Source organism: Triturus cristatus, chromosome 4_1 (assembly GCF_964204655.1).
Source record: "Triturus cristatus chromosome 4_1, aTriCri1.1, whole genome shotgun sequence".
In the NCBI taxonomy this organism is placed as follows: Eukaryota; Metazoa; Chordata; class Amphibia; order Caudata; family Salamandridae; genus Triturus; species Triturus cristatus.
The window spans coordinates 78,969,074-78,987,757 of record NC_140585.1 but is presented as its reverse complement, the minus strand read 5'-3'; the positions used below and the strand labels follow the sequence as shown (position 1 = coordinate 78,987,757).

At 49.7% G+C, this 18,684-nt stretch overlaps 1 non-coding gene across 1 annotated transcript; it reads right to left on the bottom strand.

The window, feature by feature from the left end:
* Nucleotides 1–8,037: 8,037 nt before the first annotated feature.
* On the bottom strand, nt 8,038–8,110 carry TRNAR-CCU (transfer RNA arginine (anticodon CCU)). Its single transcript has one exon. It is a non-coding gene; the product is annotated as a tRNA-Arg (tRNA).
* Between the last annotated feature and the right edge of the window lie 10,574 nt (nt 8,111–18,684).

The following is an 18,684-nucleotide window of genomic DNA, read 5'->3' as shown; positions in this document are numbered from 1 at the left end:
GCTCGCTGCTTTGCGTAAGCACGTTCACGGCCACCGCCGACACTCTAGGTCCCAGCTTGGGCGCTCGGTGCAGGCCGCAGATGACAGAGTTCACCTCTTCGGCTGTGGGCAGCCGTTTGACTCCGTTCTTTCTGGGATTGTCTCCGGGCTGTTTCCGATTGCGATTTCCCTTCTCAGGTACCAGATTAGTGTTGCGGATTTACGGGGGAGAGTTGGTTCGGACGGAGCGACACTAGGCAGCGGCCATCACGCTACGCAGCGTAGCCACTGCAGTACCCTTTTAATGTACAACAGATGGCATTTTATTTCTTAGCATACATTTCTATGCCATCACCCTTCACACAAAGCGTTTCAATCCTTAGTGTCTTGCTGTTTCATATGAAAGACTATGGTTGCAGTCATGAAGAACATAAACAGAATATGTGGTGCAGAATTATACATTCTCACAAACCATTTAATAATTTGTTGCAAAAAAGTTATCAGTTTTATGTTAGTTACACTAAAAATTGCAGAGGAGCCGCCACTGGTTATGAGAGCAGCGAGGGGTTTGGCCTGAGCATGCTGGTGTGATGCTCCACTCAGCACAGGAAGTCTGTGCTGTTTTTTCAACCTGGCTGTTCGATACAGCTGGGTTCAGGAAACCTAGCTGCGCATGTCTGTTTAGCCGGCATAAGACAGCCGGCCAAACAGACGTGCACAGTTATTAGTGCACATCACTCAGCCCCCCCTCTAACATCCCGGCCAGGCCCTGCCCATCCTCACACGTGCTGGATAAGCAAGCTGCTGAAAAATAAAACAATTTTGTTTTAGTTTTTCTGCAGCTGGCAGAGCCAAGGGGTGACACTCCTCTGTCATTGCAGAGGAGACACCGATGTCTACCAGACACCTCCGCTCCACGTCCCTTTATCTAACCCTCACCCACTGCATCCGTAGCAGATGCAGGGGTCGCTCTTTCTCCTACTTAGTAGCGAAGACGTGGAACGAGCTACCATGTCATCTACGGACCTCCTGATCTCTTCCAGAGTTCCGAAAGTCCCTGAAGACCTGGCTATTCGGCTAATCAACTGGACCCTGTCAGCACCTGGATACCCTCACAGGTGACAAGTAGCGCTCGGCAAATACCCTAATTGATTGATTGAGACTGCAAAGAGCACTACAGAGGTGCAATGAAACCTCTAAACAAATGGACATTGTGGGCTGTGGCTGTTTACAATTTTTTCTATTTCCTTTTCCCTGTATTTCATGGGAAAGATAGCTCTTAATGTTGATTTAATGGCTGCTGTGAAGACTAAAGTGAAGAAAGTGGAGCATAATTCTAGCCTCTGGTCCTGACACAGAATTCCACTTGACTAGGGTTTCCATACTATCTGCGAGTAATCTGTATCTTTCACCAGCCCAAGCAACTTGGGCAGCTGCCTAAAAATAAATAGTCCTGGTATACCTGAATGGCCCCAATGTTTAAAACTACAACACTGGCACACTGAGCACATTTGTATTTTTTTGTGTAGAATACAGCACTGAAAGGCAGGCATTATGGGAAGCAGTAGCCTGTTACATGACTGCAGCATCTTGGTGTATAACAGCAGTTATTCTGATGTTATTTTTTTCAGGCACAGAAATTAAGATGGCAATTTATTACTGAACAGGTTCTGAGATGAGCCCACTATATATGTGCTGTTGCACCCATACCACAAAAATTATATCAGCTGTCCATCAATGCTTCTGTCACAGGCTGCACATTTTTTTGATGGGCGGACGGGTCTTTTGTCATTGGCCAGCTGCTAAGAAATCAAGCACTTTGGTATGGTGGCTAAATTGAAGTACTGGAATTCAGGACCAGTTCCCCTCAGAACTGCCTGGAAGCAACAGACGGATGTTTGGCCCTCAATACATCTATAAATTCTGACTGTAAAAAGCTTGGGCCCAATTAATGGAAACAAATGTAAAAATATAGATGGAGATTAACGTCCAGCTGAAATGCTTTAACTTTTTTTTCAATTCACAAACATTCCCAGAAGTTTATGGGGAAATCTGCCCCAGGAGCTTTCCAGGAATGTCGTGTTGCATTTCCTTTGGACCCTATTCTTCCTGTGTAGAAATCTTCATAGCATGGATTTCGGCACATAGGGAATGGAATCAGCTGAGCAAATTAGTCGCTTTTTACAATTCTTTCCTTTGGTCTCCCTTCCATTTCTGTCGTTTATGTCTCCTTCATGGTTGCTGGCGTTAGATGTTCTGGGCGTTGTGCCACTGCCATTCAGTGACACAGCGCGAATGCTCCTTATTATAAAATAACTGATGAACCGGTGTAGTCCTAGTAGTACCAAGGAACATGCTAGGGAGGTCGAATTTGGGATGCTTCCGCTCCAAATATTAACGTGCATCTGGTAGTAGTGATTGCCTGGCAAGGTGAATGATGGCTCCACCTCCCGCTGGTTGTCTGATTGTCGGCCCCTCTCCCAGGATGCAGCCTCGTAAATAAAGTGACCCAAATCGACACCAAACTTGTTCTGGCCGGGTCGAGTGATTTGTGACTTTCTCAAGAACAAAGACTTTGGGGGTATAAAGATCTGAGCTGAAACCCCTTCGTGGTGTGTAACTTCAGGATGCCAAGACGAACCTCTGGCCAGGTAAACGAGAGGGAGAGGACTTTGAAACTTTGATCCATCCACTGAAGCAACTACCCAAGGGCCTGAATCGAGCTTGCCTCCTGCTGAAGTCTCAGGGACATTAGACTTCATTCATCAGCAGCCTGGATTCTTATTGAGAGGAATCCTACTCACAGGTGAGGCCTCTGTCGAGAAATCCAGGGCCTCTGGATCTACTGTGGGGAACGCCCCTTTTGCCTTGTCTACGGAAACTATTGCTATCGCCATTGTGGGCCGCTACAGCTGAGGAGCTGTGCCGCTGAGTGCCCGCATTTGCCTTGTCTATGGAAACTATTGCTATTGCCATTGTGGGCCGCTGCAGCTGAGGAGCTGTGCCGCTGAGTGCCCGCATTTGCCCTGTGTAGTGTCCTTAATTAATGGTTCTGAGCATCCATGTCAAGATGATGATGTCAGCTGTTGTGGGTGTTCTTTTAAAGAATGTTTGGTGAAGAGAATGTTATGGGTTGAAGCTATTGTCAGTTGCACTGGCTTGGCTGGAGGATGAGGTCTCAAGATTACTCTCTTCATTAAAGAGTTCACAACCCATCTACTGTTTCCTGCTTATTCAATTCATCCTCCACACCTCACCCTGTCTACGGAAACTATTGCTATCGCCATTGTGGGCCGCTGCAGCTGAGGAGCTGTGCCGCTGAGTGCCCGCATTTGCCTTACTACGAGATCCATTGTTGACGCCATTGTGGGCCGCTGCAGCCGAGGGGCTGTGCCGCTGAGTGCCTACCTTGGCCTTGCTATGAAAAACCTTGATGTCGCTATTGTGGGCCGCTGAGAAGCCGTGTCGCTGGGTGCCAGCATCTGTTCTACTACGAGAATCAGTACAACCGCCACTGTGGGCCACTGCAGCCGAGGAGTTGTGTCGCTGCAGGTCAGCATTGGCTTTGAGAGTCCTTACTATCACTATTTGGGGCCGCCGCCATCGAAAAGCTGTTCCGCTGAGTGTCCTACCCTACCTTGACACAAGAATCATTGCTATCGTGGGCTGCTGCAGCTGAAGGGCTGTGCCGCTGAGTGCCCCCGCTAGCTCCACATCGAGAGCCTTGCCAACTTCCGTGTGTGCCGCTAGGTGCCGCTTTCACGCCCGTCCCAGGATTACCGTGAGTGCACGCTGCGGATCGCCACCACCCAGGAACTGTGGCCGCTGTGGGTCTGCTTGCCATCCCGCACCCTCTCTGAGGAGCTGTGTACAGTGCCCCTTTATATCTTAGGTACCTTGTACATTGTGCAACACCGGGTCGCTTAGACCCCGGCCCGAACCAAGTTTGTTCCACCCCCACGCACAAGCGCTTTCATCGCTCCTGAGACAAATCTGTAATTACGTGCATTGTGGCTCTTTGAGCATTTCCCAATTTCGTGTTTAATCTATATAAAGATAACTATTTTTATAATTACTTGTGGTGTCTATTTTGTAGCGTCTCTCCTGCGTTATTGTGTATGGTGCTAAATGCTTTACAAAAGGGGGTGGTGATGGACGGAGCATCAGAACCAATCAAACACTCACACCCAGTCAACAGATCTGGGTTTGATCCATCACCGTTCTTTAGCCCACTCTGCCACCCCAGTTCAGACATGGCCATATGCAAATCAGTCTGACCCTGTGCCTCATGGGAACAGTCCAGCCCGAACTGCCAAGCCATGCCTTCCCTGGACCGGAAACAAGCTTCCTAGGACCGGTTTCTGGCATTTCAGCCGTCTTCAGCCAGGCGTGCTTGAATCCAGTGGCAAAGTGAGCAAGGGACTCACGTCTGAGCATACCCTGCCAACTTATGGCAAACAAAGCGGTACAAAAGGGGGTGGTGATGGACGGAGCATCAGAACCAATCAAACACTCACACCCAGTCAACAGATCTGGGTTTGATTCATCACCCTTCATTAGCCCACTCTGCCACCCCAGTTCAGACATGGCCATATGCAAATCAGTCTGACCCTGTGCCTCATGGGAACAGTCCAGCCCGAACTGCCAAGCCATGCCTTCCCTGGACCGGAAACAAGCTTCCTAGGACCGGTTTCTGGCATTTCAGCCGTCTTCAGCCAGGCGTGCTTGAATCCAGTGGCAAAGTGAGCAAGGGACTCACGTCTGAGCATACCCTGCCAACTTATGGCGAACAAAGCGGTACAAAAGGGGGTGGTGATGGACGGAGCATCAGAACCAATCAAACACTCACACCCAGTCAACAGATCTGGGTTTGATTCATCACCCTTCATTAGCCCACTCTGCCACCCCAGTTCAGACATGGCCATATGCAAATCAGTCTGACCCTGTGCCTCATGGGAACAGTCCAGCCCGAACTGCCAAGCCATGCCTTCCCTGGACCGGAAACAAGCTTCCTAGGACCGGTTTCTGGCATTTCAGCCGTCATCAGCCAGGCGTGCTTGAATCCAGTGGAAAAGTGAGCAAGGGACTCACGTCTGAGCATACCCTGCCAACTTATGGCGAACAAAGCGGTACAAAAGGGGGTGGTGATGGACGGAGCATCAGAACCAATCAAACACTCACACCCAGTCAACAGATCTGGGTTTGATCCATCACCGTTCTTTAGCCCACTCTGCCACCCCAGTTCAGACATGGCCATATGCAAATCAGTCTGACCCTGTGCCTCATGGGAACAGTCCAGCCCGAACTGCCAAGCCATGCCTTCCCTGGACCTGAAACAAGCTTCCTAGGACCGGTTTCTGGCATTTCAGCCGTCTTCAGCCAGGCGTGCTTGAATCCAGTGGCAAAGTGAGCAAGGGACCCCAATTTCTAACATCCTTCATGAAGAAAACGTTTCTCCTTGGGAAAACCCCTTCCCCGACACCACCACCAAATGTGTTATTATCCATTCCTGGATTTTCGGTCCCACCCTAGAATGAGTGTTAGTCCAGCTCCTGGCTGGAGTAACTCTCCAACCATTTCTGGGTGGGAAGGGGTTGGTCCAGAGTTTATGAATGCCCTTAAACATAGATTTATGGTTGTTGATTTACAGAGCAAAGCACACCTTGTAACAACCAGTTTGCATCCCATGTGGGAAATTTACCACTGTGGATTTCTAGGCGCTTCGGCATAAAAAGGCAGGCAGAGGTAAGGATGGAGAGTTGTTAGTAGATAAAGTTGCCACTGCATTCGCTGGTTTGTGCTTTGAAAAATTAAAAGGCGACATCTAAAAGTGGGCATCTGCACTCCAGATGGGACTCAAACCCACAGTCCCTGGCTGAGGAGGCCAGTACCTTATCCATTAGGCCACTGGGGCTACAATGACTGCGTAGCCTGGATACCTCAACCCCTCTGCAGCCTGTAGTCCTGATTCCAGTTATGATCTCTGGAATACGTTTTACAATACAATCAGAGACAGCAATCTCTGTGTAACCCCCATCTCTAATGTCCTTATAACAGTGGAATTGTGAAGTATCAAGTTACTTGTAAGAACCATATGATGCAGCTGCTAAACTCTAGTGTTATGTTATTTCTATGTCACTTGCTATGTCACTTCCTATGTCATTGTTCTTTCTTCGTTCTACCTCTCGCTCTGCGTCTCCACATCAGCACGAGTTCTAGAGCGTTGGGTTAGTGGACGTTTGAGCTGAGAAGGGAGCGGAGGTGTTACTTTGCAGTACCGGTGTTCCTACATTAAAACATACCTGAAGTCACACTTACCGCGTTTGAATATCTTTACATCTAGTAACTATAGTTGTGTTGTGACTTCATAATGCCTCCTGCTAGAGCCAGCAGCAAAGATGAAGGCAGGTCAAGGAGCATAACTGCAGCAGCAGTTCAAACAACATGACTGAGAACTCACTTGTTCTTCTTCTGATATGTTTTTCTAAAATGATTAGCGCTTAGCAGTAAGCAGATACTTGTGGTAACAGGTTTAGTTTTTGCATGCTGTAGATAATTACAGGATAGATAGACTCTATCTGCCTGTCTATATAGCATTTTAAAAATAAAACAGATAACTTTTTTGCAACAAATTATTAAATGTTTTGTGGGCAGGGCAGGACCAGCTGTACCAGGCACCGGGCGTTTCCCCGCTGGGCCGCCAGGATGGGAGTCGGTTTTGGACCCCTGGGGTGCCGTTTTTGTTACCGGGCCGGTTTTGCAGTATAGCTGCAATATTGGCTCCCTGTAACAAAAGCAGGTGCAGTGTTTTCCACAAGCAACCCCAACCCCCTCCCTGTGGGAATGTTTAATTCTGTTTTTATTCTTCATGCCTGCAACTATAGTCTTTCATATGAAACAGCAATACACTAAGGATTTAAACGCTTTGTGTGAAGGGTGATGGCATATAAATGTATAACAAGAAATAAAATACCCTCTGTTGTACATTAAAAGGGTACTGCAAATCACCTCCGAATTCCATGACCTTATAAAAGAACTGTACATTCGGCCTCATTCAGTGATACTCAAAGTACGGTTTAGGGGCCGCATGCAGCCCTCCTGGCCTTCAGATGCGGCCCCCTGCTCAACAGCAGCACTGGGGTACCGTTAACAACGGCAGCACTGGGGTACTGTTAACAACGGCAGCACTGGGGTACCGTTAACAACAGCAGCACTGGGGTACCGTTAACAACGGCAGCACTGGGGTACTGTTAACAACGGCAGCACTGGGGTACCGTTAACAACGGCAGCACTGGGGTACTGTTAACAACGGCAGCACTGGGGTACCGTTAACTCGAATCAGACGTATCATTAAAAAGTTGTTGAATAAACAGGCAAGCGTTTGTTTTCAGGTTAATTGAAGTTATAGAAAGGAAGTGACTAAATTTCCTGCAACACTTTAACTTTAGAAACACTTTCATTTTTTAAGACCTAGTTCATCAAACCTATAAAAATATGATAAAGTCGCTTCAAAATTCTAAAAGTGTATTTCATTAACATGCAGAACCGTTTCACCTTCATACATCAGATTACTTCAGTGCAGTGAGAATTGATTTGTTTTTTAAGTGATAATTTTCTAACATGAATTTAAGAAACATTCAAGCTTTCCTTCCACCCACACTTACAACAATCACAACAGTAAACTAAGAGGCGAGTCATTTGTTATATGTGCTCTTTGGGGGGTCCTAGGTTGCTATTAGGCATGCACAACATTATAGTTTATAAAATCAAACACAGGAGTTGGTTTCGTGCAGCTCACATCATGAACTCGTGTTTTTCATGGTAATTTTATATGTGATCATGAAAAAAAAGGAGGAAAAGTGAAATGAAACAGCAGCTGAGAATCACACAATGTGTCAAGTAGGGAAGCTGGGATTGATCATGCGTTTTCTGGTCTCATATTGTGCAATTCAGCCACTGGATGTACGTTTGACTTCCCCCTACACCCAATTCACAGTCCTAATGTTTAGAATTAAGACCCCAAAATACGGTATAAACTGCAAAATGCTCATTAATTTCCACCCCAGATGGGACTCGAACCCACAATCCCTGGCTTAGGAGGCCAGTGCCTTATCCATTAGGCCACTGGGGCTGCTCATTTACCTGACAGCACAATTCCTTCCTCCATCAACTCTCAACGCTCCTAGTGAGGTATAAAACAAGTATATACAAATCTTCAGAAACACCCCTGCTGTGGTGTTTAAAGTTTGAAATGGCAGCGTTTGCGGTGAGCCGGTTAATCCATCACGTTTCAGCCCTAGTGTGCTTAAGAGTGAAGACCTCAGCAAAATTGGATACACAACCGCAAATCCATATTTCTTTCACCCGCAGATGAACCTCGAACTTTCAACCCCTGGATTAGACGAAGGACACTGTTTTCGCCATCGGGCACTGGCGCTATCAGGAACCTGTGCCGCAAGTAGTCACACTTGCTACCTGGACGATTAAATACATTTTATATATTACATTTTACATGAATTTTTTCATGGTCTGCTGCGAAACAATTAACGACAAGCCTCGAAAACACCCACTGCTGTGATGATTAAAGATTGAGGCAGTAGAATTGACTGGAATCGGTTCCACTAATCCATGACGCTGCAGGGCATGAGACTGAAGACTGACACATCGAACAGGAGCCTTGGCAATGCAACAAGACTCGTGTGGTGTTGCGGTCTAGTTCTCGGCGCACTACGTGCGACGTCACTGGACTTCCGGCGGCGGCCATCTTGGACTCGCATTAGCGCGCCGATTCAAAGGGGATCGGAGCTCCGTGCCGGCGCTCCTGCTAGCTAATGTAATCTCGAAATAAATACCCCTTCCAACACCATCACCACGTCTACGTTCTTCTGTGGGGGGTACCACCTAAGAGAAAGGGGTAACATTACAACTCGCATTTACGTGAGTCTGAGCTATTGCATTGCAAGTGTTTTTTTCTTTTTTTAAAAAGCGCCTCATGATGGCTTTCAGGTTAAAAGAGGCCGCGCCCTTTTCTTTAGACGAGCCGTGTCCAAAGAAAAGGGCGGGGCCACCATTAAAGTGAAAGCATGGTATGGGGCGCTTTAAAAAAAAAAAAAAAAAAAAGCATCTGTTTGTCAAGGCAAACAAAATCTTTCTTTTGTAAAAGCGCCCTGTAACGTCGTCTGAATGAACACTCGAGACACGTGTGATCTTTCCGCTATATTTATTTGCATGCGAATGAGCAGTTACTCCGAGGAGCGCCGGCCAACACTATCTGTCCCTCGCTGCGGCGCGCTCTCTCTCACCTCGCTCCGCGCTCGCTCTGCGCGCGCATCCGGCGCCAACGTGCCTGCCCGCGTCACGTCAGCGTGACGCGGTAACAACTAGACCGCTACATATCTCCCCCTTTTACCAACCCAAAGATCAGTCACTTACAGTTCGCAGTCCAGTTCAAAGTCTTGGAACCTGGAAGGCCTTACAACTTGTCTTCCGCTCCTGGTCACCTTACCACTGTACCCTCGCGCCACTTGGCTCTGTGTTTCCTCACGTTCTGTTCCTTCAGTCATCGCTTCTCCACTGTTCATATTACCTCTGGGCCTGTCCATCTCTGCCACTGGGGTCTCACCCCCTTGCTCTCCTACTTGCTCCTCTCCTACATCTGCTTCTTCCCTTTCTTCACTTCCGCTCACCTTATTCCCTTCATCCACATCTTCCGTGCCTTCACCTTCCGGTTCCCACTGTTCCCATCTCAATATCTTGTTGCACCGGGCCATGCGGTCCTGCGACCACACATTCCCATCGCTGAGCAGGGCCGCTCTATCATACACTTCCTTGACCTGCATGGGCTTGCTGTACTTGCTGTCTCCTTTCCTTTGTAGGGTAGCCAACTTTACTCTCACCCATTCTCCCCTCACTAACCGAGTGTCCTTCACACTCCTCCTCTTATTGTAGTTATTGGTGTAGATGGTTTGTGCCCTCTCCAGATTTGCTCTTACGACCGCCGGAGACCATTCGCTGGTCACTACCTTCTCCTTCCAGATTCTGTTGTCGTGCGTGAAGGGTTCACGTCCTCTCAATATTTGAAACGGGCTGTACCCCGTGCTTGTGGGTGTTATTCTGTAGGCCCATACCATATTCTCCACCGCTTTCTTCCAGTCTTTGTTACAGGTGATGGCCGCTTGTATGGCCCCCATCACCACCCTATTAAATCGTTCCACTAGACCGTTACCTGCCGGATGATATATGGCCGTGTGCTTTACCGAGATGCCGTTTCTCCCCATGAACTGTTTCCATTTTTCTGATGTGAACTGGGGCCCATTGTCGCTTAAGATGGACTTGGGAATCCCCTCCCGGGTGAATGTCTCCGATAGGAACTCCAGGATGTTCTCCGTGTCCATGGATTCGCTCACTTTTATCTCTGGCCATTTGGAATAACGGTCGATGAGGACACACACATACTTCTGTACGCTCTGGTCATCCAGCACCGGTCCCAAAATGTCTATCGACAACTCTTCCCATGGGTTTGAGGGAGTGTCGAATTTTCCCAGTGCCGGGCGTAATGGCCTCAACGTTTTGTCGGCCCCTTGGCATTGGGGACACTCCCTGACGTGTCTCTCTGCTCTCATGTCCATGCCTGGCCACCAGTAGTTCTGTTTCGATCTGGCTTTGAGTTTCCCAATGCCAAGGTGGCCTTCATGTAATAAGTCCAGCAATTTGTTGATGAGGTTCGTGGGGGGGATTACTCTGTCTCCCCGGTAGATGAATATGCCCTCGTCTCCCACTGTCAGTTCTTCTCTCACTTCATAAAAAGGTTTGAGGTTGGGTTTCACCTTTTTCTTATCAGGCCACCCTTGGGTGATGTGCACTTTTGCCTCCATCAGGTCAGCATCTTCTTCATAAGCTTCAGTCCACTCTTGTATGCTGATGATCTTCTCTTGGTCCTCGATGAGAGCCACCATCACTCCTCTGTCCGCTGGGTCTTCCTCCCCCGGCTCCATGGCCGCCGCTCGACTCAGGTAGTCCGCCACTCGGTTCTTGTTTCCAGGGATGTACTCCACGTCATATCTGAATTCCAACAATTTTAGGGACATCTTCGATATCCTGGGTGTGGCGCTGGCGTGTCCGCACGATGTTAAAACCTTCACTAACGGCTTGTGGTCCGTTTTGAGCAGGAATCGGGTACCCCATAGGAACTGCCGGAACCTCGTCATGGCCCACACTACCGCCAACATCTCCTTCTCAATGACGCTGTACTTGCCTTCTGTCTCCGTCAGTGCTCTGGAGGCGAAGCTTATTGTCTCCATGTCCCCACTTCCTCGGTCTTGCATGAGTACAGCGCCTAACCCCTTGTCGCTGGCGTCCGTGATGAGTATGGTGGCGCCTTGTGGGTCGTACCCCTTGAGTGGTATTGCTTCTAGGATCCCCTTTTTGATGACTTCAAATTCCGCTTGGGCTTCCGGTGTCCATTGGAACACCGTGCTTTCTCTGGTCAGCCTCCTCAAGTTGTAGGTCTTGGATGCGAATTGTACCACGAACTTGCTGTAGTACTCCGCCATCCCCAGGAATGATCTGACCTCCTCCTTGTTCTTGGGGGACGGTGCTTCAACGATGGCTTTCACGTTCTCCATCTTGGGTGTGATCCCCTGTTGCCCTATTTCGTGGCCTAAATAGGTCACCGATTGCAGTCCCAACCGGCATTTCGACCATTCCGCCGTGAGACCTTTGGCCTCCAGTGTCCGTAATACCTTTTCTAGTGTCCGGTCATGGTCCTTCCTATCTCTGCCCATCACTAGTATATCGTCCTGGAAGTACTGTACGTCCTTGCAGTCTCTGAACAGTTGGTGCATCATCTTCTGGAAGACGGCCGCCGCCGAGGCTAGCCCGAACGGCATGCGACAAAATCTGTAGCACCCAAACGGGGTAATGAACGATGTGAGACTTTTGCTGTCCGGGTGTAGAGCTACCTGGTGGTAAGCTGATGTAAGGTCGATGGTGGAGTACCACTGGACTCCTCTGGTTCTCGCCAGCATCTCCTCTATCTTGGGAAGGGGAAATTTCTCCACCACTATGTTCTTATTGAGTTCTCTCAAGTCCACACAGAGCCTGACCTTCCCGTTGGGTTTCATCACGACCACCAAAGGCGCCAGCCATTCGGCACAGGTTATGGGTTCTATGATGCCCTTCTTCTCCAGATCTTGGAGTTCTGTCTGGACAGCTTCCCTTACTGCAATGGGCACATTCCTCACTTTATGTGCTACTGGTGTGGCTCCTTCCTTAAGTACTATTTTGTGTTGAAATTTCTCCATTTTTCCTACTGTGCCCCCAAACACCTTTGGGTAGTTCTTCTTCCATCTATCCATGTCCGGCCATTCCTCCTGGTCTGTGAGCAGGATCTGTTCCTTCCCCCCTGGGTCGAGTTTTATGCCCAGGTCGCCCTGGTCCAACCATCCCAGGACGGAGGGTCCTTTCTCGGCCACATACAGTTTGCACCACGCTGATCGGCCTCTGAACTCGAACAGTAGACGTCGGAAGCCTAGCATGGGAATGCGATCACCATTATATGTTACCGGTCGTATGTCTAGTTTCTCCAGCCCAGGGCCCAACTTGGTTTGGAATTGTTCTACCCACACTGCTCTCTGTATGATGGTAAATGGGGATCCGGTGTCTGCCACGACTGAAATGGTTATGCCGCCCATGGACATCTCTAGGACCGGTTTGGTTGATCTCTTGGCATCCACGCTCAATACCTGATCGTATATACACAAGACAGTGACCACCTCTTCCTCCGTGGCTTCTTCCTGGTCTTCTGTGCTTTGGTCCATATATTTCACCACTCCTTTCTGCTGTTTCTTCCGACACACCTTCTCGTAGTGACCCATGATACCGCAGTGCATGCATTTGGCTCTGAAGGCCGGGCAACGTCTGTCGTGGGCTTCGTGGGACCAACTTCCACACCTGTAGCACGTTTTCTTGTTCTCGCTGTCCGCTTGTTTCCCTTGCCATCTGCTGGTCCCTTTGGCTATGGGTGGTTTGGTTTTCTGGTCCCTGCGGTGATCTCCCTCCTGTATCCTGTTCACCATGGTTGGGGTGACCGTCTCTTTCCTGGTAGCATCGGCGCACCTCTTTGAGAGTTCTGCCCTCTTCACTATGACCATTACTTCTTTGAGTGTGGTGTCCCCACTCGCCCACAGCTTGTCTTGCACGTTTGCACTGGTGGTGTGCATGATCACCTGGTCTTTTATAAATTCGTCTTCCCACAGTGCGTACCTGCACGGGGCTGCTAGCTTCCTCAGTGCTGCTACATACTCTTCGATGGATTCCCCCACCTTTTGTTTCCTTTGCTGGAAGTTATATCTATCTACCGAAACACAGACGGTGGGGCGGTATCGCTCATCTAGGTCCTCCACCGCGTGCGCATACACATCATCGTCTGTGTCTTCTCTCTTCGTGGGTACTAAACTCTTGTATATTCTCAGTCCTTCTGGCCCTAGATTTAGTAGCAGGATGCGTTTTTTTCTCTGAGGAGTGAATTTTTCTTCGTTCTCGTCCTCCAAGACCCCTATGAAATTGTCTATGTATTCCTTCCAGTCCTCCCATTTCATCATTGGTTCACCAGGTTTCGTCAGGAATTGCACCGGTGCAATCGCATACCCTGCCGGGGTACTCATCTTTACTTCCTTGGTGCTTGTTTCGTCGGTGGCTTTGCTCGGGGGGCTGCCTGGGGTGTTGTCGTTGTTTCTTGTGTGCTTGATCCTCTGGGGGCTCTTGTCACTGGACCCCACTTCCTCCTCTTTGGTAGCCAGTGCAGCGCTCTCTGTGCTTGATTACGTGCGAAGGTGGCTCGTGTGCTTTTGGCGGTTGTGGACGGCGTCGTCCCTGTGGCCTGTATGTGGTTCGGTTACTGTACCGTGGCACTGCCACGCTCCTCGGTTGCTCTGTGCCTTAGATCGACCTACGCGGTTGGCGAGGGCGTATCCCGTGACTCCCCCCACTCCAGGCGGCCTGTGCTGTGTTCTGTTTGGGGCCCGATGGCCTGGTAGCGTGTCTTACTTCAACTCGTGGGGGCCACGTGGAGTGTTGCCCTCTACTGTGCTTCCCCGTCGGTCTGGTTTCTATCCCGACCTCGTCGCCACTGTAACGTCGTCTGAATGAACACTCGAGACACGTGTGATCTTTCCGCTATATTTATTTGCATGCGAATGAGCAGTTACTCCGAGGAGCGCCGGCCAACACTATCTGTCCCTCGCTGCGGCGCGCTCTCTCTCACCTCGCTCCGCGCTCGCTCTGCGCGCGCATCCGGCGCCAACGTGCCTGCCCGCGTCACGTCAGCGTGACGCGGTAACAACTAGACCGCTACACGCCCCATGCCATGCTTTCACTTTTATTGCGTCCATGGACCTTTCTTTAAACTCGGCTGGTCTAAAGAAAGGGGCGTGGCCCCCATTAACCTGAAAGTGTGGCATGCTGCGCTAGCAGGGCACAACACAAGTGGGGGGTACAAACAGGGTCTGGGGTTCACCCACTAATTTCACAGGGCGGACGTCTTCCCTCTGCCAAGAACTTGGGCCCCACAGAAATATGCTGAAGTGTGCCGGTGTAATTTTCAGACACCAGGACAGTTCAGCAGCGCCTGCACCTTGTGTGCTATTCATTCCCAGCAGCAACATGCAGGCAGGTGAGCTTTTTTCATTCACCTCCAGCTGGGCCGAAGTTAAGGGGCCATCAGGCCTCCTTTTGTTTGGTTTGAATACCCTGACCAGAGATGGCCTGGAACCTCACACATACATGTGAATGCCACAGAGGGGGAACAAACTCTCACAGCTTACCTCTTCACAGGTACTTAAGAGAGGCGGCTTTTGCCTTCATTCAGTCCCTGTATCTAAGAGATGCATGCACTGTGAGAATGTCAGATGTGGTGGTCTGCCTCTGTATTTACACAAGTAATAATTTCAATAGAACCATTTTATTTTGTCTTATAGCGCTATGCAACCCAATGCAGGCTGTCAGAGTGCTTTATGTAACACACATTATACATTGACAATAAATCATGTACATGTGTAAACCAGTGTACAAGATGAGTTACATGAGACAGGGTTACAAGGTATGGGAGTCACATGTTCTTCATAGCTCACTGTGCTATATTACAAGCATTACAATTTATGAGCTACAGGTAACAAAAAGGATCTCTGTGTTAATAGCAGTAATCCTCTTTACTATCTACATAATATGAAAATCTGTCATCTGCATGTTACAGGATGTGCTTTGCAGGAGACGCATTATCCTTATACTACGTTGATTAAAATCTGTGACTTCACAAAACACAGATCAATCAATCATAGGTTTGGTAAAGCGCAACTACTCACCCAAAAGGGTCTAAAGGTGCTGGGGGGAGGCAGAGATGCACAGATCCTGGAAGTTCATGTTGATCCGTTGAAGAGCCAGGTCTTGAGGTCCTTCATGAACTTGGAGAGTGTTGGCGTCTGTCTGAGGTAGAGTGGGAGGGTGTTCCATGCCTTGGCCGCGTCAAGGTGAGGAGCAAACTCCTGTGCTGGTCTTCCTGATGCGAGGCACTGTAGTGGAGAGCTGGGCTGATCAAAGGGATCTTTGGGGTGCGTGGAACGAGAAGCTGTGGTTTACGTAGGCAGGTCCGTTGTTGTGGAGGGTTTTGTGGGCGTGGGTGAGAAAGGGAAGGTGATTCTCTTCTCGATGGGGAGCCAATGCAGTGTCCGCAGGTGTTGGGTGATGTGGCCGTGATGAGGTAGGTTGAGGACTAGTCTGGCGGAAGTGTTCTGGACGTTCTGGAGTTTACGGGTGAGCTTCTTGTTGATTCCGGCATAGAGAGCATTGCCGTAGTCAAGTCTGCTGCTGATGAGGGCATGGGACCGTTTCTCCTGTGTTCGAGGGGGATCAAATTGAAGGTCTTTCATAGGAGTCAAAGGGTGCGCAAACAGGAGGATGAGACAGCTTTGACTTGGTGGTCCATTTTGAGTTCGGAGGTCCAGGATGATTCCGAGGTTGCATGCATGGTCCATGGGGGGAAGTTGCGTGCATGGTCCATGGGGGGAAGGGCGGCTCCTCGAGGGCGGGGGCCACCAGGAGTTGTTCCAGACGTTGGGGTGTGGTCGCATGATGAGCACTTCTGTTTTGTCCGTGTTGAGTTGTAGGCAGTTGTTCTTCATCCACTTGGCTGCCGCTTACATTCCTTCTTGAAAGTTGTGTTTAGAGACGCTGGGTTTGTTGGATAGGGAGAGTATGAGTTGGGTGTTGTCTGCATAGTATACAATGTTAAGTCCGTGAGATCTCATGATGGGTGCGAGCGGGGCCATGTAACTGTTGAACAGGGTGGGGCTGATAGAGGATACCTGGGAAACTCCGCAGGTGGTCAGTGTGGGGTCCAAGAGGAAGGGTGGCAGTCTGACCCGCTGTGTTCTGCCAGAGAAAAATGAGTGGATTCAGTCGAGGGCCTTGTTCCGGATCCCTTCGTTGTGGAGTCTGCGGGCTAGGGGGCGGTGACAGACTGTGTTGAAGGCTGCGGAAAGGTCCAGGAGGATGAGGGCCACAGTCTCCCCTCTGTCGAAGAGGGAGCGGATGTTGTCTGTTGCGGCGAGGAGTGAGGTTTCGGTGCTGTGGTTTTTGCTGAAGCAGATTGGGAGGTGTCGAGGATGTTGTTTTCTTCAATGAAGGCGGCGAGCTGGCTGTTGACGGCTTTTTCAATGAATTTTTCCTGGTACAGTAGTAAGGAGATGGGTCTGAAGTTTTTAGGAGGTCAGTGGGGTCCACCAAGGGTTTTTTCAGCAGCAGGTTGATCGAGGCGTGTTTCCAGTCTTTGGGGAAGGAGGCGGTCTCAAATGAGCGGTTTATGATTCATTGTAGCTCTGGGGTGATGACATCAGCGGCTCTGTGGTAGATGTGGTGGCGGCAGGTATCCATGGGGTCCCCGGAGTGGGTTGACTTCATGGTCTTCAGGGTGTCTTCGGTGGTGAGGGCGGTCCAGCTATCAAGTGTAGGCTGCAGGGTGTCAGGAGTGTCGGTTCTGCGTGATGGTTGTCGTCGTTGAAGTTGTCGTAGATGGTCTGGATTTTGTGGTGGAAAAAGGAGCTAAGTTTATCGCAGAGGTCCTGGGAGAGGGGATGTCAGTAGTCTTGCTGTTGGGTTGGGCGAACTCTTTGATGATGCTGAAGAGTTCCTTGCTGTTGTGTACGTGGGTGGAGATTCTGTCCTGGAGAGCTTTCTTCCTTGTCTTTTTGATGAGCTTGTGGTGGGCGGTGGTGGCTGCATTGAAGTTGTCGAGGTTAGCTGTTGTTTTGGTGCTCCTCCATATCTATATAGAGGCATCTGCAGGTACATCTGGATTCTCGGAGTTCGGTGGAGAACCAGCTGGCTCTCTTGCCGTGTGTTTTGGTAGATTTCTTGAGGAGGGCAATGGTGTTGGTGCGTTCAGTGATCCAGCTGTGCAGGGTGCGGGTTGCCGTGGTTGGGTCATTGTCCATGGAGTTTGGAGTGGAGCTGCTGAGGGAGGTGATGAGCTGGTCGTTGGGGATCCTGTTCCAGTTCCTGCACGAGAGCTGGAGTGGAGGTTTATGGGTGGTGGTTGTTTTGAAGGTAAAGTGGATGCAGCGATGGTCTGTCCATGGGAGTTCAGAGGTGTGGCTGAAGGTGGTGGAGTTTCCTTCTGTGAAGATGGGATCGAGGATGTGTCCTGCTGAGTGCATGGGTTCTGGTATGATCTGTTTGAGTCTGATGTTGAGGCGGTTGTCCACGAGGGAGGTGGAGTTGGGGTCTTGGAGGTTGTCAAGGTGAAAGGTGAGGTCTCCCAGCAAGGTGTAGTTGGTGGAGGTGATGGCTTGCGGGGTGATGATGTTGGGGATGGAGTCAAAGAAAGGTGCGCTGGGTCCATGGGGTCAGTAGATGAGGGTGCCTTGGAGGGTGGTGGTCGGTTTGGCCTGTATCTTGAAGTGAAGGTGTTCCACCAGATCTGTGGGCCCGTTGGTGTGGGTGCTTAAGTGGAGGTTGGATTTGTGGGTGATGGCGATGCCTCCTCCGGGGCTGTCAGGGTTCACGGGAGGTTTCCTCCTCGTAACCCTGTGGTGGCCCTTACTTATGTCCCTTCAACCTACCATCCCACTCTGAAAACTCATGGTGCTTTTAGTTGGTGAGTATGCTGGCTGCGCTGGGCTTCCAAGATAGCCACCAGCATGCCCGCTGTGTTAGCAGTCTAGTTTATGCAGCAATTGGAACTCAGGTGAAGCACGCACCAACATTCCATGGCGCACTTCACCGAGAGTTTCCCTGGGTATGGACGTTACCTGCCATGTGTCGTTGAAGTTAGTCAGGGAGCATTCGTAGATGGCGGTTCTTCAGCGTCGGTCACCTTATTTCCAGAGTTCCAGGTTAGTGGAGTTAGTGGCATTAGTAAGCACATGCTCTATCAGGCACAGAGAGGAAGCGAGTACAGCGCATGTCAAGGAAATAGCGTTTATCTGTTGACATGCCTATTTCCTGATTAGTGGCTCCCCGTAAACTCTGAGTGAGGGAAAAGAATAGTGTTTTCTCTCGCACTTACCGCTGAGGGAGAACAGAGTTAATTAAAGCAATAACGCTACGTTTTGAGGCTTGGGTAAACGTATCTGGAAGGAAAGAATTATTTCCCACAACTTAAAAAAGGAATTTCCGAGAAGAAGTGTGCAGTTGAGTCTTGGCAATATTTGT